Source organism: Elephas maximus, chromosome 8 (assembly GCF_024166365.1).
Source record: "Elephas maximus indicus isolate mEleMax1 chromosome 8, mEleMax1 primary haplotype, whole genome shotgun sequence".
NCBI lineage: Eukaryota > Metazoa > Chordata > Mammalia > Proboscidea > Elephantidae > Elephas > Elephas maximus.
Window position 1 is genome coordinate 36739533 of NC_064826.1, and position 21988 is coordinate 36761520.

The following is a 21988-nucleotide window of genomic DNA, read 5'->3' on the forward strand; positions in this document are numbered from 1 at the left end:
AATATTTGTTGAACGGATAAAGAACAATTTAAATAAATAATGAATGGATGGATAATTGCAGATTTTTCCCACTTCTCTGGCTTAAGCCATCTCATTGCTCACCTGAATCACTCCGAAAGCCTTCTGACTGGATGGACTGTTTCCAGTATTGCCCTCCTTCCAAACCATTTTCTGTACTTCAGCCAAAACGAGCTTTCTAAAACCAACCTGATAATGTCTCTGCCCTATTTAAAACCCTTGAATGACTCCCTAATGTTCTTAGTATAAAATCTAAAAACCCCTTGACATAGCTTAGAAGACCATTTGTAACCTGGGCCCTGCACACTTCTATCACCTGATCTGCTTTCAGTCCTCTGTTTACACTTGATTCTACATCCATGCTGAATACTTCCCACTGCCATGAACAAGACATGCCGTCTTTGCTCAGAGATCTTGTCCTTGCTTTGGCCTGAAACGTCGACCTCCAACCACTCCTTTCTCTTGGTTAAGACATTGATTCTTCCAGGAAACTATTCCCTATCCCTCAAGTCTGTGTTAGGTGCCCACCCTGTGCACTTCCCATGACAAGGAAATTATTAGCACACAAGGTTTTAACTGTCTGCTTACTTTCCTGTCTTCCGCTCTGGACCATAAGTACCACGGAGACAGCTATTGTATCCATCTAATTCACCATCGAATTCCACAGTATCTACTACAGTGCCTGGTACCAGTGGGCCCTCCGAACATATTGATTAATAAATAAACACCCTCTAGCTTTTTCTTGTCAGCTCAGAAGAGTTTGTGAAATTAGTTCATTGTAATGTTGAATGGCACAAGAAACTGGACCTGATAGAAGGAAATACTGGAGAAATATGTTTCAGGGGTAATGGTGAGACTGAGTAGGACTTTAAAAGCAAATCATTCTGGGTCAAAAGTAGGGTCAATTAGGTGCAAATGGATAGGACAAGCTCAGGGAGTCATTGTTCATGGGATGTGGCCCCAGTAACTATAGCAGGACAGGGAAGACTGAGAGTTGCTGGACTTAAAATTATGTTTGCCCATGAGATGGATGAGACTTTGCAGATAGACCTAGCTATGAGTTTGGGGAGGAAATCCAACATGGATTTCAAAGAGGGCCAAGGCAACACCCAGTGGTATAAAGCTATAATGAACTTAGCTTCTGGAAGGTATGGGAGGGAGAATTTTTCTGATAGAAAAGCAAATCACAGCAGTGAAGAATCCAGAGGGAGGCAATATAGTACAGCGTGGACTTCCTTTCTTGCATTCTCTCTCCAGATATACCATAAAGCGTCAAGTGATTTAGAGCTATTATCTCACAAAATTCTCCATGAAGTAGGCACTATTATTAATTCCATTTTGCAGATAAGAAAACTGAGGCTCTGAGAAGGAAATAACTTGCTAGTGATAGGTAGTGTCAAAGTTCAGGTATATCGTCATGTGTCTTCCAACCCCAGGCTCTTACTCTCCATGCTCTACCCCTTGCATCATAATAAGCACCGTATACTGGTGCTCATTCTCTGCCAGAATAATGGCATTAATTATATCATTTAGGCCTCTCTAGTGGTTAAGCTCTGGGCTGCTAATTGGAAGGTCAGTGGTTTGAACCCATCAGCTGCTCCACAGGAGAAAGATGTGGCACTTTACTTCCATAAAGATTTATAGCCTCAGAAGCCCTATGGGGCACTTCTACTCTGTCCTATAGGGTTGCTATGAATTGGAATCAACTTGACCACAACAAGTTTATATCTTCAATGGGTAAAAATTGAGACTTAAAAGGATCTTGCCTATGACCAAATACATAACAAGAGTTGGAGTTGGGCTTTAAACCTAGGTCTTCCTAACTCCAAAACCAAATGCTTATCCTCTGCATTGTCATGCCTGTTCTGAAAAATTAATTTTTACCAGAATAGCGGTCCTGGATTAAGGCCACATGATTAACAAGAGTGAGCTGGAGCAGAGTCTCACAGTACTGAGCAAAGAAAAAAGGTCTTGAGTCCTTCCTGTAGCCAACCCTGGCCGCAACAGATCCTAGGAGGGGCCAGTAGGTTTGGAATGGGAGGGTTGGTGGGGAGGAGTAAGGGGAGGCGGCAGGCAATCCAGACAGAGCCTTCCCAGAAGAGCCAGTAGGTCTAGTGATGCAGAGCTGAGAACCAGGCAGGCTTTGATATCAAGCCCAGATTGAGTGGCTATTGGGGGGAAAAAGGAGGGGGAAAGGACGGATATGGAGGAAGCAGTACAAAATCATCTTACCCACTTAAAATTTGTTTAGCAAAAGCTCTGGCTATAAACCAAGACACATTTCCACATTTATGTCTGCTCTTTCTGTGTGCTTTATATTCTCTAACTTGTCTTTCTGCAATGTTGCAATGAGACAGTTTTCATTCTCACTGCTGTAATCATTTAATATAAAGCATTTCTTTTAGGTTATGTGGACACAGCCATATACCCTACAGCCTGGTTGAGGAGACTGGGGGAACGATTATTATTATTTTAAATTCCAGGGAAATACCCACAGTATGGAATTATCTGGAAGAGATTAGCAGTGTGGTGATTGTGATAGGTTTTCTCTCTCTCATCTTGCCTTAATTGTTTTCTCCAATGTTTGCAATGCAATTGGATTATATTAAAAATAATAATGACTGTTAATTAGAACATTTAAGTTAGGCTGCAAATATTTTTCCTTTCTAATATGCTAATAGCCAAAGAGAAAAGTCTACATGGAAACTTACAGGCAAGATCTGCCAAATTAGGAAGAGCTGCGTCGGCGCACACACTAGCAGGCAGTTGCCTCCTTCCTTTGTTTGTGTGTTTTGTCTCAAAGATTCACACTGGGGTGGGGGACAGGAGAAGTCGACAGATTGTATTTTTATTCTCCTCCTTGTAGTGTGTTAGTAAAGAGTGATAGATTCAAAGTCAGGAACATGGGATCAGGTTGTACTTATGCCACTAACTAGCCATGTGACTTTGGGCCAATATTTGGACAAGTTAGAGGGCTGCTAAAGCCCTGTTTATTTCTGGGATCCAAGTGATGCTGCACTGGTTCTCACAGCTCTAATACGTTAGGTATTTAAGTATTGAAATCCAGATTATGAGCCTAGTTAGGCCACACCACAATAATAGTTACGGTAGTAATTCATAACACAGGTATTCCCAACTGGTGACCATTCACACCCCCTTCCTTGTATTCCCAGTCCTTTGCAGTTTCAAAACATAGACTAATGCTAGAATGGAAATGGAAGCCAAATTCCCCACAGCACCCGGAGAGTGGCCCTGTCGCACCTGCTTCTCTTTTCTGTTCATTAAAATAAGAAATAAAATCTCCCATGTCCACCTGGCACCATTCAAAGGTTGCCAGCCTGGCATCATTTATGGGCACTAAATTCACTGGCTCTTATCTAAAACAAATCATATACTTTCTGTTCATAGGCTCAGCATGAATGCAGTCAGCAGATTTCGCTATAACTAGTTAGTGACATTTAATTGCAATAAAAAAAAACGACAAATTTCATACAACTAATTTTGCCCTGTGCTCTTCAACACAGGTTACAAAAACAGAAATTTCAATTTTTGGAAAAAACAAGACAATCCTACCAGTGTTTGGAAAAAAAAAAAAATGTTAAAGGGGCTAATAATTTGAAATCTACTGTTGTACTAAATGACTCTGTTAAAGTGAGACATAAATATACACGATAACTACCAAATCTATAGATTAATAGTCAATTAACTTTAAAAAAAAAAAGGAGCCCTGGTGGCTGCTAATCAAAATGTTGGCAGTTCAAATCCACAAGCTCCTCCTTGGAAACCCTATGGGCTAGTGATTATGGCTATATATACAACTTTGGAAGTCTTCAAAATTAAAGGGGGAACAAAGAAGTAGGAAAACAGTACATATTCACTACACTAAAGATAGTACCATGAGTATGTATTAGCAACCTAATGAGCTGGTGATATTTTCCTGTATTACAACAAGGCTTAAAAATTTCTGTTCATTATTAAAACAATGTCAAATGTCTATTTGGGCTCTTTTCTGTAAAGTAAAAGTGAAAAAAAATCACTAAATCTTTTGATGGTTCATAATAAACTTATGAGGGTGAAAATTGTGACTAGTTATCTTATTAGGCAGAGTCCCTGGGTGGTGCAAATGATTAAGTGCTCGACCACTACCTGAAACGTTGGCAGTTCAAACTCACCCAGAGGTGCCTTGGAAGACAGGCCTGGCAATCTACTTCTGAAAGATCACAGCCTTGAAAACACTACGGAGCAGTTCTACTCTGCACACTTGGGGTCACCATGAGTCTGGATCGACTAGACACCAACTAGCAACAGCTTATTAGGCAAAAATAAATTTTGGTTCTTTGCTGCTTCCCTTTCCAGTTTGTGCATGTTATCATTCCAGGAGTCATAATTATGCAAGGACCATAATTCATATAACAAATTTAAATTAAAATTTCAGAACATTCCATTTTTTAAGAAGTTCAGAAAATCACCTCCCCTCAATCCAAGCATGTTGTTTATATAATAAAACTACTGTTTATATAATTGAACTACCTTTGTTACCAAAGATCAGTTTATATAATAAAACTACTGCTCATATAATTGAACTACCTTTGTTACCAAAGATTGGTTTAAAGGGGGGAAAGCAGAAAACAGCTGTTAGCACTTATAAAAAGAAACATGAAGTAAAAATTTTAAATAAACTAGTCCCTGAGTTCTAAAACAGTCAAATATATATTATGTATGTTACGTCTTTTTTTTTTTATGTTACATCTTAAGAATTGGTGCTTACTTACTCACAAAAGGTAAAGCACTTTCATAGCAATTTTTATATTAATCTTCCCTAATCATGTAAGAAATGTCAAAGCCAAAAAAAAAAGTTGTTCTGTTTCAATGTGACCACTTGCTTAAGCTTAATTTTTTCACTTTGCCACATTTGCTACATATGGATTCTTGAAATATTTTATACAATTAAATGAGAGTCATAATGAGAAAGAGTCTGTTGAAGGGTGAGCTATAAGTAACTATGGGAGTCCCAGGGTGGTGCAAACGGTTAACATGCTATCTGGTTTGAGTCTACCCAGAGGCACCTCAGAATAAAGGCCTGGCAATCTATTTCCAAAAGATCAGCCATTGAAAATCCTGTGGAGCACAGTTTTACTCTGACACACATGGGGTCATTGTGAGTCAGAATTGATTGCAAGGCAATGGGTTATAAATAAGTATGAGAAGGTGACATAGAGATTTGGGGAGAGTTGAGACAGTCTGACAGAAGAGCAAACAGACTGGTATAAAATAAAGGAAAACTGGAAACAAATTTCTGTGGTTTGGGTTCTGGCTTCAACCCTTGTTTCCCTCTAATAATATTCCAGATCTGCAGAATACATCTGGACCCTCTTTACCCCAGTTTCATCATTTTGTAAGGACTATGCAAATGCAATGATCTCTCTGGCTCCTCTTCCCATTCACCTCTGCATCTACATTTCTACCACCGCTACTGAGACCGCTGCACTCTAGTCTGCAGTCTCAGCTCTGTCTGAGCTTCTGGGATCCGTCAACCTTACACAGGTAATTTGGCTTTAATTCACCTTGCACAGTAAATCTCAACTTTAGTTGCACATTAGAAACATCTGGGTGATCTCAATGCCCAGCTCACATCCCAGAACAATTAAATTAGAATCTGGGCTGTAACGCTGGAATTGTAGTTAGCAAAGGGCCCCACGTGATTCCACATTACAGCCATGATTGAAAACCTCTGGGCCCAGCTCCCAACCCTGACCACATTTTTCTTCTTTTCAGTAACTGGGTTTCTGGCTTTTTCTAAACTAAACCCTGCCTGCCTGTATTCCAGTTGTAGTGACTAGTTGTCTGCATATCCTTTGGCCTAGAACTCCTGCTTTAATATTCTGCCCAGTAACCAAGTACTTCTAAGATGGAGCTCCTTTCTTACTCTAGTTAACACCATCAAACCTGGACTACAGTCCCTGATCTCCTGTCCTCAGGGGTGGATTTTCCAATACACAAGGTAAGCACGGCGCTTCCCTTGCTTACCAGATCATCTGTAGTGAACAATTTCACATTTTTCACCACATTAAAGATTCTGCTTCTAGGTACGGTTGGCATCTGTCTCTCTCCCAACCCCTCAGCACTTCCTACAGAATCATAGCTTCTCATCAAGTTTACAATTCCTTAAGGGGGTGGATGACCCAGTAAGCAAGGTAAGCACAGGCTTACTTGTGCTTACTTACTAATCTGTAGTGAACAATTTCACATGGGTTTCACCACGTCACATGGTGAAATCCATGTGAAATTGTTTACTACAGATGATCTGGATAACCCGCCCCTGCTTAGCCCCACAGCTGCAACAAAACTTGATGGTTGAGAACCTCTCATTGTATCTCACTCCCCACAAGGCTAATCATAAATATTTTATTTAAAAAAGCATTTTATTATTATAGAAGTAATACATATATATTTGCAAAATAAAAACACCCATACTCTTGGTTCAACAGTTAAAAAAAAATCAATCATTGTTATTTATCATATCGACAGATTAAGAAAAAAACTGATACGATCATCTCAGAATGTGTAGAAAAATCAACAAAATTCAATATTCACTCATAATAAAAACCCTCTGCAAAGTAGGAGAAAAAGGGAACTGCCCGAGTCTGATGAAGGGCATCGATGAAAAACTCACAGTTAACATTATACTAAGTGGTGAAAGACAATGCTTTCCCCCTAATAATGGGAATAAGACAAGGATGTCCTCACTCACCATCCTATGCAACACTGCACTAGAGGTCCTGACCTTTCTTTTTCCTGGAATAAGGGGGAAAAAAGGCAGAAAAAGAAATGAAATCACCCAGATTAGAAAGGAGAGAAAACTGTCCTTATTTACAGACATCATGAATGTCTACATAGAAAATGCCAAAGAATCTACAAAAAACTACTAGAATTTATAAATGAGCTTAAACCCAGAACCTTAGCAAAGTTATATAATAGAAGGTCAGTATACAAATATCAATTTTTTTTTTTCTTATTCTAGTGTTGAGTAACAACCCAGCAGCACCTGGACCCAAGGTGAGCCGCATCTCCAAGAGACCAAAGAAAGACTCAGGAATCAGCAATCTTGAAATATGGTTTATTAGGGGAGCTTACTTACAGGACAGTCCAGGGCAGCAGCTGGACCAGGTTAGCACTCCACAACAGCCTAGCAGGAGACACAAGCTTATATACCGTTCCAGCGGGGGCTAAGCCTTATTATTTTTTCTCCCAAGTCCTTGGGCAGCCAGCATTCCCAGAGACTTCACATACAAGCCCAGATGTTTTTCTTTCTTGTTGCTAAGGCATTCCTCAGCCTTGGCCACCAGCCCAGTAGCACCACTCCTGGTCTTGTACCTTAGCCCAAGTTCATCCCCAGCATGCTTCAGGGAAGGGCAAAGCTCCCTCCATTAGGAGGGGGTACATATATCTAAATAGCATCACCCTACATCTAGCAATAACATTTAGAAATTGGAATTTTAAAAAAGCAGTACCACTTACGATAACACCAAAAAAATATTTAATGGTGTCTCGGTTATCTGGAGCCCTAGTGGTTCAGTGGTTAAGAGCTCAGCTATTAATCAAAACGTTAGCAGTTTGAATCCACCAGCCACTCCTTGGAAACCATATAAGGCAGTTCTAATCTGTCCTATAGGGTCACTATGAGTTGGAATTGACTCAATGACAATGGGTTTGGTTTGTTTTTCAGTTATCTGGTGCTGTTATGGAAACCCTGGTGGCCTAGTGGTTAAGAGCTATGGCTGCTACCCAAAAGATTGGCAGTTTGAATCCACTAGGCACTCCTTGGAAACCCTGTGGGGCAGTTCTACTCTTTCCTATAGGGTTGCTGTGAGTTGGAATCATCTCAACGGCAACGGGTTTGGTTTTAGTTTTGCTATAACAAATACCGGAAACCCTGGTGGCATAGTGGTTAAGTGTTAGGACTGCTAACCAAAGGATCAGCAGTTCGAATCTGCCAGACACTCCTTGGAAACCCTATGGGGCAGTTCTACTCTGTCCTATAGGGTTGCTATGAGTCGGAATCGACTCAGTGGCACTGGGTTTGAAAATTGGTTTAGAACAAATACCACAAGTAGATGACTTTAACAAACAGAAATTTATTTTCTCACAGTTTAGGAGGCTAGAAGTCTGAATTTGGAGCACTGGCTTGAGGGGAAATTTTTCTCTCTGTTGGCTCTGGAGGAAGATCCTTGTCTCTTCAGCTTCTGCTACCTGCCTCCTTGGAGATCTCCATGTGTGTTGGCATCTATCTCACCCTGTCTCTCCTCTGCTCCCTTGTTTAATCTTTTATATTTCAAAAGAGATTGACTCAAGAAACACCCTACACTAGTCCTGACTTATTAACATAACAAAGACAACACATTCCCAAATGAGATTATAGCTATAGGCATAAAGGTTAGGATTTACAACACATATTTTGGGAAGCATAATTTAATCCATAACAAAGGGTAAAACTAACAAAATATGAGGAAGATTTATTAGCTGAAAACTACAAAGCAAAGAGAGAAATCAAAGAAAAACTAAATACTATATTGTGTTCATGGGCTGAAAAACTCAGAACAGCTAAGATGTCAATTTTCTGAAAATTTGTCTACAGATTGAATGCATTCCAAATCAAAATTCCAGCTTGACTTTTTTTTTAACAAATATAAAAAAAGCAAAAACCTGTTGCCATCCAGTCGATTCCGACTCATAGCGACCCTATAGAACAGAGGAGAACTGCCCCATAGAGTTTCCAAGGAGCACCAGGTAGATTTGAACTGCTGACCTTTTGGTTAGCAGCTGTAGCACTTAACCACCATGTACCAGGGTTTCCATAAATAGATACAGTATTTTTAAAATAATTTGTGAGAAATCAAAAGAACTGAGACAAATCATTTTTGGAAAAGAACAAATTTGGAGGACTCGCGTTACCTGATTTTAAGATTTACATAAATTAATTAAGACAACACAGTATTGGTAAAAGGATAGACATAAATATCAGAGAAACCAGAAGTGGACTCACACAACTTAATTTAGTAAGTTGATTTTTGACAAAGAGGCCAAGGCAATTCAATGGAGTAAGAATAGTTGTTTTAATAAATGGTGCTTAATCCATTGAACACATATACAAAAGATGAACCTGGAGAAAACCTTTGAAAACTTAAGTTAGGCAAAGATTTCTTAGATACAATACCAAAAGTACAATCCATAAAAGAAAAAATTGTTATATTGGGATCCATCAAAAATAAAAGCTTCTACACTATTTAAGACACTGTTAAGAAAGTAGAGATAAGGCAGGCAAAAATTGATTTAAAAAAATACTTGAAAAACAATACCTAATTAAGTACTGACATCCAAAATATACAACTCAGTAATTAAAAAACAAAAACAAATCTCAATATAAAAAATAAGCAAAATATTTGAACAGACACTTTACTAAAGAAGATAAATTCATGGCAAATTAGCACATGAAATGATTCTCATATCAGTAGTCATTAAAGAAACGTAAATTAAAACTCCAATGAGACACCACTAAATACCTAATAGAATAATAAAAAAAAAAAAATAGAATAGCCAACCTAAAAAACAAACAAGCAAAAAACTGACAATTCCAAGTGAAGAGGATGCAGAGCAACTGAAATTCTCACACATAACTGGTACAAATACAAAATAGTACCACCACTTTGGGAAAGTTTGGCAGCTTCTTGTAAAGTTAAACACACACTTATATCATGACTCAGCAATCTCATTGCTATGTATTTACACAAGAGAAATTAAGACATAGGTCCACACAAAATTCTAACTGCAAATGTTTATAAGGGCTTAATGATCAACAAAAACTGTAAACAACCAAAATATCCATTAACTGGTACATGGATTAAACAAATTTTGGTACATCCATACAATGAACTCTACTCAGCAACAACAAATAATAAACTACTGTAACAAAGTGGATGAACCTCAAAATCATTATGCTTAATGCAAGGAAACAGAATCAAATGGCTACATGTTGCATGATTCCATTGATATGACATTCTGGAAAAAGTAAAAACTTGTGCATGGGGTTTCCATGTGTCAACAGCAGCTAACAACAACCACCACTCCAGTCCCAGAGGTTTATGAAATTCAGGTGCTCGTTTCCACCTTCCCAGGGAAAGTACTTTTCAAAAGCAAGTTGGAGTTAGAGGGCAAAGTGGGGAAGGAGACAATGAGGTAAGCTTGATTTCTAGTTATGAATCATTAGCATTATAATGACAGAATTTATGGCCAAATGAGACTTGTGGAATTTAAATTAAAACATTATCCTATATTTTCTTAATAGAAATAGAATAACACCCACCATAATTGAGCAACAATTGTGTGCCAGGCACTGTACCATGGGCTTTACACACACTATTTCATTTAAAATCCCCAACAATCCCAGAAAGTATGTTATCACCTCCTTTTTAAAGATAAGGAAATTGAGGCTGAGCGAGGTTAAATAGTTTCCTCATAGTCACTGGGGTAAGTGGTGGGACTGGGATTTGAATCTGGGTTTATTCAATTCAAAACCGCTTGCTCTACTCACAAACAACAAAATGCCTTATCAACTCAACAATGCATGGCTAAAGACTATCAAAAGTAAAGTATTAAGTGGTTACAACCCAAACTCAATTGGGCAACAAAAATAAGAGAGAAGATATTAACAGAAGGAATAGAAGATCCTGAGAGTAAATAGGGAGAAGCCACTCTAGCAATGAGCAGGCATACCTCAGAAAAGATTTATCTAATTAATGTACTAGACACAGTGGCTATTGCTGTGCTTAAAAAAAAATAAAACAATGTTTGGCGTGAATCTTGTTTTCTTAAGTGACAGCACTTTACGTATTGCTACTTTTTTGAGGTTAGACAACACTGAAGTCCAGAATTTATCCTTCTGGTTCTGTATCTGCATTTCCCAGAATTATGTGTGTATCTTGTTGCAGACACGATAAAAGCAAAGAATGTCTACACTGAAAATCCTATGGGAAGCAATAAATTATATCCAGAGTCAATCTACAAAATGTATCATAGACATACACACCAAAAGGGTGCTCATGACAGCTTTGCACACCTTTTCCCACTGACATACAGAGAAAGAAACAGGCCTGTTTTCTCAGTTATCCTCACAACTTCCTTTGAGTTTGGAAATACTTTTCAGTAAGAAAAACTAAAGTACCCTGGTTATAAAAAAAAAAAAAAAAAAACTTGAGCTTCAGGTAGTAGATTCCCTAGTGGGTTTTTGTTTGTTTATTTTTATTTTGTTCTTTATAATAAAATAATTACCATCATATTTGTGGAATGTACACCATGGGGCAGGTGGAGAAACACTATCAGCTGGGTGATTAGACATGGCTTGATGGAGAGATGGCATTTGAGTTGAAAGGTAGAAATTATTGATATAGACAAGATGGAGAGTGAAAAATACCAGCAATTCAGAATCATAAAATTTCATTAGCAGAGGCATGGTAAATTTTAAAGTACCTTTGGAGAATGGTATATACCCTACTTGAACAACAGCCTAAGATATGTATAGGAAATATTCACAGAAAAGTACATTTGGGTTCACATTTGGAGGTATGCATTGACTGACTCCATAGATAATAGTGACGAATACAAAGAAGGTTCTTGTTTTCTTTTGTTTATTTTGTTTTCTTTTGTGAAAGGAACATAATGAATTTCATTTTTAGACACTAAAGACACTAAGTCATATTGGCTCAACTTCACCAAAGTAGAAAACAAGATGATTTACCAAGATTTGAGGCGAATTTGGTTAAAGGGAGGATTGAACAGAAGAGTTGCTGTAAAAATACCATAAGGCAAATGTTTTGTTACATATATATTTACTACAATTTAAAAAAAGTGCCATAATGTCTATGCAGTAGCAAAAGCCCAGCTGAGGTTACATAGAATAAATGGGTATTAGACCCAACAGCCCTAATCTGTCACTTTCTCCAACAAAATTGGAACAGAGAAACAAGCAGTACAAGGAACTTATCATTGATTATTTTTGTGATGGACACGTCAGAAGGTCAAAGATACAAAGAATTTTAGGAGGCCACAAAAGGTATGAAAGAGACACCAAGAGGTTCAGACTGGTTAAGAAGATAAGTGAATCCCCAAGAATCAGTGTCCTGGAAGTCCATGACTTGGGGATCATGCAGGGGAAGAACAAAAACAGTAGGTATGACGAAAGAGAAAAATGGTTGTAGACAGACGAAGGAAAAATCAGAGGCAAGATATTGGCCACAGAACATTATTTCATGATGATGGCTTTCAAAAAATGTTTGTACCAATAATTAGAATAGAAACATCAGTTTTGATTTAATGTGAAAACAATGGAAGAAATACTCAGGGAAGAGTTTTGCAAGGTTTAATGGAAGAACCTAGTAGAGCGTGAAAAGGGGAGGCAGTAAAGTATAGCAGGTGGGTACTAAGTGTCACAGAGATGAGGGTATCCAGAAGTTCCAAAACAGGAATCTCGCTGTAGGTTTTTTGTTTTTTTAATTAAGAAATTTGGAAACTCCACCTGTCCTGGTAAACCAAACCAAACCAAACCTGTTGCCATTGAGTCGATACTGACTCATGGCAACCGCATGTATTACAGAGTAGAACTTAGCTCCATAGGGTTTTCTTGGCTGTAATCTTAACAGAGGCAGGTTGTCAGGCTTTTCTTCCGTGGCACCACTGGGGGGGTTCCCACTGCCAACTTTTTGGTTAGAAGTCAAACACAGACCATTTGCACCACCCAGGGACCTACTAGTCCTGGAAGAACAATTGAAATGTGGGCTTAGCAAAATGTTGGTGTGACTGGAGCTGTGAGATCCAGTCTCCCTGGGGGTTAAATTTGGTCTTGAAGTCTTCTCACAGCTTCCAGCAGTGAGGAGGAAGAACATGAAAGGCATTCTTCTGCATGTTTGCCTCATGCAGACAAAGCCTTTGGATAATTGACTGAAGTTTTTGCTTTTTGTCTGGATGTTCAGGCATTCATATATTCATAAATACAACCTGTATGCATATAACTGTCTGCTAAAATGACTGTATACAAGTCATTCAAGTGCAAAGCTTGGAGGTGGAAATAATGCAAGAATGGCAAATTTATAATATGATAGTCCACAAGACAAGCAATTACCATTCTATCCAGAATTCCCACGGTGTTCTCTCTGCAAGAGAAGTTCAGCCTGAGGCCACTAGACAATCAGTATAAGGTTGTTGAGCCACAATTAAAACATGTCAAAATCTAAAAGTTGTTAAAGACAAATAGTCTTTCGCTGAAGATGTTTCTCAAAGATAGAATGGATGATAGCCCTGGGAGACCTGAAATCAGTTCTAGAAAGGCCTTAGCCTGATACTCCTCAAGGAAAAGATGACAAGTTTTGAAATGCCAAGGTTTTTAGCAACCCAGAAAAATACTCACCTTTTATACTTTTGGCTTTCCAAGGAATCCCTCAAAAGTAAGATCTAAGAATTTAGTGATGAGAAGACTTGCTGTTTAAGAGTTCTAAAAAATAGTAACAGAAAGATTAAGGAGAAATTTTTTTATAAAATGTCATGACCTTTGAAACTATTTTTGCAGGAATACATGGAAGATGACACCAGAGATTTTACTTCTATTTTTATTTTTCAAATGATTCCTTACCATTTGATGATCCATGTTGTAATTTTAAAGGTGCTGGTCACATTTGTAATTTGACATTTGGAAAAAGAAGATTAAGTCAAAGCATAATGAGCCTAAACTACTCTGCATCTCATCTCTCAACTGGCTAACATCTACCAACCTTCCAGTCTGAGCTGACTTTCCACCACCCCCAATTTAAATAAGATCCCTTTAACTTTTCCTTCAAAATATTAAAGTTCCTACTTATACATGTATTTGTCAAAATTGGCTAATTTCTAGACAGTTGTCTAATTGTCTAAATTCAACACTTCACCAGAACAGGGACAATGTCTTTTTTTGCTAGTCACTGTATGCCCAGTCCAACTAGGTACTCAACAAATATTTGCTGAATAAATAAATAAATGAAGACTTTAAGGCAGAAGGCTAGACAGTAAACAATATTTGTTCTATGTTGCTTGACTACTTCTGATAACAGAGGAGAGGTAACAACATGCTTATTTTATAATATTCTGTATAGATTTACTGTTTTCTACATCTCCCATCCTTGCCAGGCCTTCGGTTCCTCAGCAAATGGAGGCGTCTACACCACGGCTACAAAGGACAAGCTTTTAACACCAACACTGCCTCACTGGAAAGCAAGAATTCTGCTTCAATAGCCAGTTGCAGACCTTCCACACAATTTCCTAAAAGGCTGCAATCCCAGTTAGAGCAGCAAAGCTGGAAAGTAAATTTCTTTTCCCAACTCCTAGTAGCTGTGATGGGTAATTTTAGGTGTCAACTTAGCTAGGCTATGGTGCCCTGTTTTTTGCTCTAACACCAGTCCAGATGTTGCTGTGAAACTACTTTGTGGATGTGACTAACTCTGACAATTAGTTGACTTTAAGGAAATTACCTCGATAATGTGTGTGGGCCTCTTCCAATCAGTTAAGAGCAAAAACTGAGGTTTCCTGGAGAAGAACGAATTCTGCCTCAAGACTGTAACACAGAAACCCTTTCTGAGTTTTCAGCCTGCTAGGCTACCCTAGGGATTTTGGACTTGCCGGAGGCCACAGTCATGTGAATCAGTTCCTTAAAATAAATCTCTCTCTTTCTCTGCCTATATGTATCTATATATCTATGTCTAGACACAGAGAGAGAGACCCCCAATTGGTGCTGGTCCTTTGAAGAACCCTGACTAGTATCTGTTTAAAAATATAGACTACTCACTAATTCTAGAAATAACACAGAGACTATGTTCACCAGCATCTCAAATAATGTAAGTTTTTGTTCTACTACTTAGGAATATAAACTAGAAAAATAATCTCGTAATAGATTCATGTAATTCTTCTCTGGACAAATTTTTGAGAAATGAAATGCCTTTCTCTGTAATTGAAATGAATCATTCGTTTCCTATGGAAACTTCCTACACATCAAATTGCACACGCAGTGATTTTCAAAAATTGATTTCCACCTAAAGAGAGATTTCCACCACTGGAGGTGCTCACTCATTTATGACAACAAATTTGGAAGACAGCTACCTGGCCAACTAACTGGAAGAGATCCATATTTCTGCCTATTCCAGAGAAAGGTGATCCAGAAAGTATCGAACAACGTCATTAATATCACACACAAGTAAAATTTTGCTGATGATAATTCAAAAATAGTTGCTGCAGTACATTTGCAGGGAACTTCCAAAAATTCAAGCCAGATTCAGAAAAGGACATGGAACCAGTGATATCATTGCTGATGTCAGATGGATCTTGGCTGAAAGCAGAGAATACCAGAAAGATCTTTACCTGTGTTTTATTGACTATGCAAAGATATTAGTCTGTGTGGATCATAACAAATTATGGATAACATTTTGAAGACTGGGAGTTGCAGAACACTTCATTGTCCTCATGAGGAACTGCACGAAAGGCAGTCTTTCAAACAGAACAAGGGGATACTATGTGGTTTAAAATAAGGAAAGGTGTGCATCAGGGTTGTATCCTTTCACCATACTTAGTCAATCTATATGCCAAGCAAATAATCCGAGAAGCTAGACTATATGAAGAAGAATGCAGCATCAGGCTTGCAGGAAGACTCATTAATAACCTGCGATATGCGGATGACATATGTTGCTTGCTGAAAGTGAAGAGGAGTTGACGCACTTACTAATGAAGATCAAAGGCTATAGCCTCCAGTATGGATTACACCTCAACATAAAGAAAACAAAAATTCTCACAACTGAACCAGTAAGCAACATCATGATAAACGGAGAAAAAGTTGAAGTTGTCAAGGATTTCACTTTACCTGGATCCACAACACCCATGGAAGCAGCCGTCCAGAAATCAAACGATATGCTGCATTGGGTAAATCTGCTGCAAAAGACCTCTTTAAAAGTGTTAAAAAGCAAAGACATCACTTTAAGGACAAAGGTGAGCCTGACCCAAGCAATCATATTTTTAATCACGTCATATGCATACAAAAGCTAGACAATGAATAAGGAAGACCAAAGAAGAATTGATGCCTTTGAATTCTGGTGTTGGTGAAGAATATTGAATATACCATGCACTGCCAGAAGAACAAACAAATCCGTCTTGGGAGAAGTACAGCCAGAATGCTCCTTAGAAGGGAGGTTGGTGAGACTTTGTCTCACCTACCTTGGACATGTTATCATGAGGGACCAGTCCCTGGAAAAGGACATCATGCTTGGTAAAGTAGAAGGTCAGAAAAAAGAGGAAGACCCTCAGAGATGGACTGACAGTGGTTACAATGATGGGCGCAAGCATAACAATGATTGTGAGGATGATGAAGGACCAGGCAGTGTTTTGTTCTATTGTATACAGAGTAACTATGAGTCAGAACAAACTTGACAGCACTTAACAACAACAAAAAGAGAGATTTAATATTACATGAACACACACATTTCTGTGCAATGATAATTTGGACTCTGAAGAAAACATTATTCTGTATGGTCATGGCTCTGCTCTAATCTTTCCCTATGCATCCGGAAAACCACTTCGCCAGCCTTGAGAAGAAAAGTAAATGTTTAGGGGAAATGCCTGGTCTTAAGTGAGCAGTCTATATGGAACCTTTGTAATGCAAGCCCAGTAATCTATAGTGATGGTCGGGGGAGAGAGGGGCCAATCAGTTATGTAAAATGGGTCAATGATAACCAAAGGCCAGTGGCAATATTTCCACTGTGAATAAGTCAGTTGTAATTAAAAATGAGTCATATTTGATAAAGCATTTGTAAGATTCTCATAATATACATATATTTATTATTTATTTAATATCTAGATTATGTTTAATATAATATTATTTTAGTACATGTATGGTAAGAAAATAACTTTTTCCCAAAAAGTCAATTGTCCCAATACCATTAATTGAATTACCTGTCTTTTCCCCGATGAGTTGAAATACCATCTTTATGGAGTTCTAAACTCTTATTAAATTCTAAATTCTTACTATATTATCCATTGTCAGGGTCCCCACTGGGAAATGATTCATGAACATGGAGCTCTAATGTGTTATACTGCAAAGGATAGTGCTGAGTATAACCATTTTAGGCAAAGTTTCCAACCCTTTCTCAAAAAAAAAAAAGATTTGATATATAGGAATTAAATACGAATGGACATAATTTCCCTTTTTGAATTATGACTTTTAATTATGTACTGCAACTGCCTTACCTATAGAATGTTATTATTTAGAAACTTTATACACCACTTAGGCACATTTTGCTTAAATAGCTGAGATGATTCTTTCTCTATTCAAACCCATGAGATTAAATCCTATTAAAGCAATTCACATTAGCGTCATTAGGAAGATAATCCTATTTGGCCTACATACAGTTCATTTCTTTCTTTCTTTTTTTAATAGTACAACTTAGCTATGTGCTTCTTTTCACAAAAGAGGGAAAAAACACAGAAAGAGGGGACTATCTAGAAAACACTGTCTCTCCTGCTATTTCTGCCTTTACATCAAGCATTCAGAAGTGTGATTTTTCACAGCAGCCAATTCCTATAGAATAAATAGATAACAAAGAGCAGTTGTTGTTGTTAAGTATCATCACGTCGATTTAGACTCACAGCAACCCCACATGACAGAGTAGAACTGCCACATAGGGTTTTCTAGGCTGTAATCTTTACAGTAGCAGATCACCAAGTATTTCTCCAGCAAAGCCAGTTGGGTGGGTTTGAACTGCCAGTCTGATTAGCAGCCAAGCACTTAATGTTCATGACACCAGGGCTCCTTAGTTAGCAGTTAGACATCATTTAATAAAATAATTTACCTGCCGAAATTCTATTCTGTGAATAGTGTCATACTCTGCCTTTTACCTAAATAAAGATCCACAGTCTTTTCATACTTTGGAACACTTCGGTTGGTGGGGAAGAAAATGAGTCTGGTTTGAATTTAGGCCTTGAGTCACCTGGAGGAGTCTGAGAGGTGCTGCCAGTCTCTCAAAATGTTTCATGGTTCCTCCATGAAATGAGAAATCACTCTGACCCGTTCTACAGTTAACTCTGGGGTTGGTTCAATATTAGTGCTCTTCCTCCAAATAAAACTTAATTCCCAACTCAATAAATTCTTCAAAATGAAATTCAAAAAAAAGAAAAAGAGGGATGTTTCCAGATATGCTTAATACTTTTCCTTCTGTGAAAATGTGCAGAATAGTTATATCTATATTTTCCTGGATATTACACCAGCTTCCTGACTATGTTGTCATGTGCTAAAACTGTTAAATTAAATCATATGGCAAAAGCTCCACTAAAGATACAGTAGTGAGCCAAAGTTGAGGGATAAGAAGGAGAACATTCAATCAATTGCTTTCAAATACACTGAAAGGTCTTAATTCACATGAAAAATGTAGTTCTGGTAAAGACACAAATGAGATTATGAGCCCTGAATCCAGGCATCTTCTCTTCCCATTCCCCAACCTCCAGGCTCCCTGAAATTTTTATCTCCATTTTACTCATCCATGGTTTCTCTGCTTCAGTATCAAAAGGAAAAAAGCCTCCTCCTACAGAAGACAGCCCACTCTCTGGCACCCTCTATGTGCCAATATGGTAGCTTGCTTCAACAACTCTTGTTCTTCCTACCTACCTTTGCCTCTTTATGGACTCCCTGATTTTGGCCTATAACATTCATGCCCCATTGAAAAAAACTACCTCACTTCTTCCTGTTTATCACACCTTATTTCTGTCCCTCAAGCTTCTAGAAAGAGCTTGTATTCTGACTTCATTTTCTCACCTACTTTTTCTGCGGTTCACTAAAGTCTGTCATTTGTTTTTAGAACACCACTGAAACTGTTCCTGCTAAAGACCCAGTTGTCAAATTCAATAAATTATTTTCTTTTCTTGCATTGTCTGATCTCTCTGTAAACTTTAACACTATTAACTATATGCTTTCTAATGTTTTCTTCCCCGTCTACTTTTTAGATATATATTTTTCTAAACATACATTAAATGAGTATAGTAGTCAGCTATAGCTTGGTCTATCCAACTTTTCTCTTGCTTTCCTCTGAAAACTGTGGCCCCGACTTCCTCAGGGAACTTCTGCTCTCCTCCCCTCTTCCGTTCTAACGTGTAATGCAAATGGAAGCTGCCACATTTTTACATAACCCACTTTGTACTCTACCGCATGTCATTTGCCCAAGATGGACCATTCAAAATTCTTTTCCTGGAATTTTCTAATCAGACTCAAGGGAGATTTTTTTTTTTTTCTTGGTAATAAAACATGTAAGATGTGAAGCTGGGAGGTATAAGCAACCATGGATTCTGCCTCATGAAATATGTCAAACTGAAACAGAAGAACACAAAATGGAAAGATAGAAAAACAATAAAAGCAACACTCAACAGTATTCATGCCACTGGTTCCATGCATCCACAAAACCAGCTACGTATCTTTTTTCCCTTTCTACATTTTGGTTATAATAAATAGTAAATTTCCCATTTGTGCTTAAACTATGTAAGTTCTGATTTTATCACTTAAAACCAAAAGATTTCTGACCGATGCAATGAATAGAACATAATACTTACCATTAGTTTTAACGAAGAAACAGAGGAGGAAGTTATAGAATATTTAGTAGAGAGAAGATAAGGCAAAGTCATAGAGGACAGTGTAGGCCATGATAAGGAGTTTGCAGTCTCCAATGGGAAGCAAATTTGGAAGATTTTGATCAGGGATGATACAATATAATTTGCACTTTGAAAAGCTGAATCTTATTGCTGAATGGAAAACAAATTATAGTTGAGGTGGGAGGGGGAAGGGTCAAGTATGAAACATCTGAGACTAGTTACAAAGCTGTTACAGTAAGAGTAGTGGTTTACACTAGGGTGATGGCAGTAAAGATGCCGAGAAGTAGTTGGAATCTGAGTTATTTGGGCAGTAAAACTAATAGAACTTTCTGGAAGAGTAAATTGTTTCCTTAGTATAGATTTCTAGGGGTGGAAATTTTGGATTAGAGAATACGAATATTCATAAAACTCTTGGAAAATTGACAAATGTCTATTTTAAATGAATGTACCAATTTGTGAATCCTGCATAAGGAGGCTCATTTCACCCCACTTTTAAACATCACTGAGTATTCTCATGATTTTAAAAAACTCTTCGCTAATTAGATAAGCAAGCAAAAAGAAAATGGTATCTCATTCTTGTCTTAATTGCACTTAATTTGTAATACTGAAAAAATAATTCTCATATATGGACTATTTCCTTTGCACTAAAATTATCAGTTCTTCTCTTTTGTCATTTACCTGTTGGGGCTCTTAGCCTGTATCTTACTGATTTACATGAGATTCTAACGTTAAAGATACCAATCTTTTGTCATATTTGTCGTAAATATTTTCCTATTTAATTGTTTACCTTGTGAGTGTGGCTATATATCTTTTTTTATCTTGTGAAGTTTCAGTTATTATGAATCTTTATCTATCCAAATTTTCGTCAACTGATTTCTTCCTGATTGATTGCGTTAAAGCCTAGGAAGTCCACACAAGAAAATGTAATAAATGCCTTCACATTTTTTTGTTGGTGGTGTTAATTTTTTGGTAACTCCTCTTTTTAGACTATGTTTAGCTAATTTAATCCATCTGAATTCTATTGTGTTTGTGCTGTGAGGCGAGGATTAAAATTCATTATTTCCGAATTGTTCCAAACCATGTATTATATAGTTAGAGAAAGGTTTTTTTTTTTTTCAAAGGATAACAAAAGTATGTAGGCATGCAAAATAATTAGTGTTTGGTAACCAACTAAAGGTAGGGAAAGTAATACAGTTGAGATTTCATACTCTAAAGCAATGTTTTAAATTGATGTGTCTCTGAACATCAGTCCCATGTGATGGCTCCTGAAATAAGAATATTGGTAAAATAAATTTTCTGGAGAAAAAGAGAATTCTAGTCAAAATCAAGGCCTTTAAACCCTATGTATTGTACTCCCCTTCCACAATGAAGAGTCACATTAGTATATTAAAAACCTGAAAAGCCTTGCGTGATTAATTTAACTCTAACTTTCCCAAATCATTTTGATAAAATCTTTCTTCAAATAACACCATGAACAACCAGAGCCACCATTGCTTCTCGGGCACACATTAGTTAATCATTATAATGGTTTCAAGATGTATTCAGACTAGAGCTCAACTTGCTGCAAATATTCGACATCATTTATCATGTTTGCATTCAATTTTATTTCCATATTATACAAACAAGTACCTGTTTACATATAAAAGGAGCCCTCGTGGTACAGTACAGCGGAAACCCTGGTGGTGTAGTGGTTAAGTGCTACAGCTGCTAACCAAAGGGTCAGCAGTTTGAATCCACCACGCGCTACTTGGAAACTCTATGGAGCGGTTCTACTCTGTCCTATAGGGTGCTATGAGTCAAAATCGACTCGACGCCACTGGGTTGGGTTGGGTGGTGCAGTGGTTAAATGGATTGACTGCCAACCAAAAGGTAGGTGGTTGGAAACCACCAATGACCCCGAGGGAGAAAGATAAGGCAGTCTGTTTCCATAGAGATTTACAGTGTCAGAAACCTTACGGGGTCGCTATAAGTCAGAATTGACTCAATGGCAGTGAGTCTGGGTTTTTGGGTTACATACCTAAATTTTTAATATTGTAACTTTTTAGAAGTCTGCTGTTTCAGCTCTTTAAGATACAGGATTCAAAACATATACATACAGTGCATACCATTTAATTCAAAATGCTAGTGTATATATTGTTAAAATTGGAGAAAGTGCTCTGAAGTTTTTTTTTTTTTTTTTTAACTCCATCTAACATCATCTGGTTACTTTTAAGTTAAGGGAAGCTTAATATACAAAACAAATGGTCAAGTAAGACAATACATAAAATGTACTATG

General features: G+C 37.6%; 1 protein-coding gene across 6 annotated transcripts in view; it reads left to right on the forward strand.

Moving 5' to 3' along the window:
* GPR85 (G protein-coupled receptor 85) overlaps positions 1-14911 on the forward strand; it is a 40267-nt gene extending 25356 nt beyond the window's left edge. For all 6 annotated transcript variants that reach the window (XR_007518471.1, XR_007518467.1, XR_007518469.1 and 3 more), the window contains 4 exons: positions 5367-5562; positions 5950-6019; positions 7040-7074; positions 14227-14911. The gene's annotated coding sequence lies outside the window, so the exon portion shown is untranslated. The remainder of the gene's footprint in view (positions 1-5366; positions 5563-5949; positions 6020-7039; positions 7075-14226) is intronic.
* The last annotated feature ends 7077 nt before the right edge of the window (positions 14912-21988 follow it).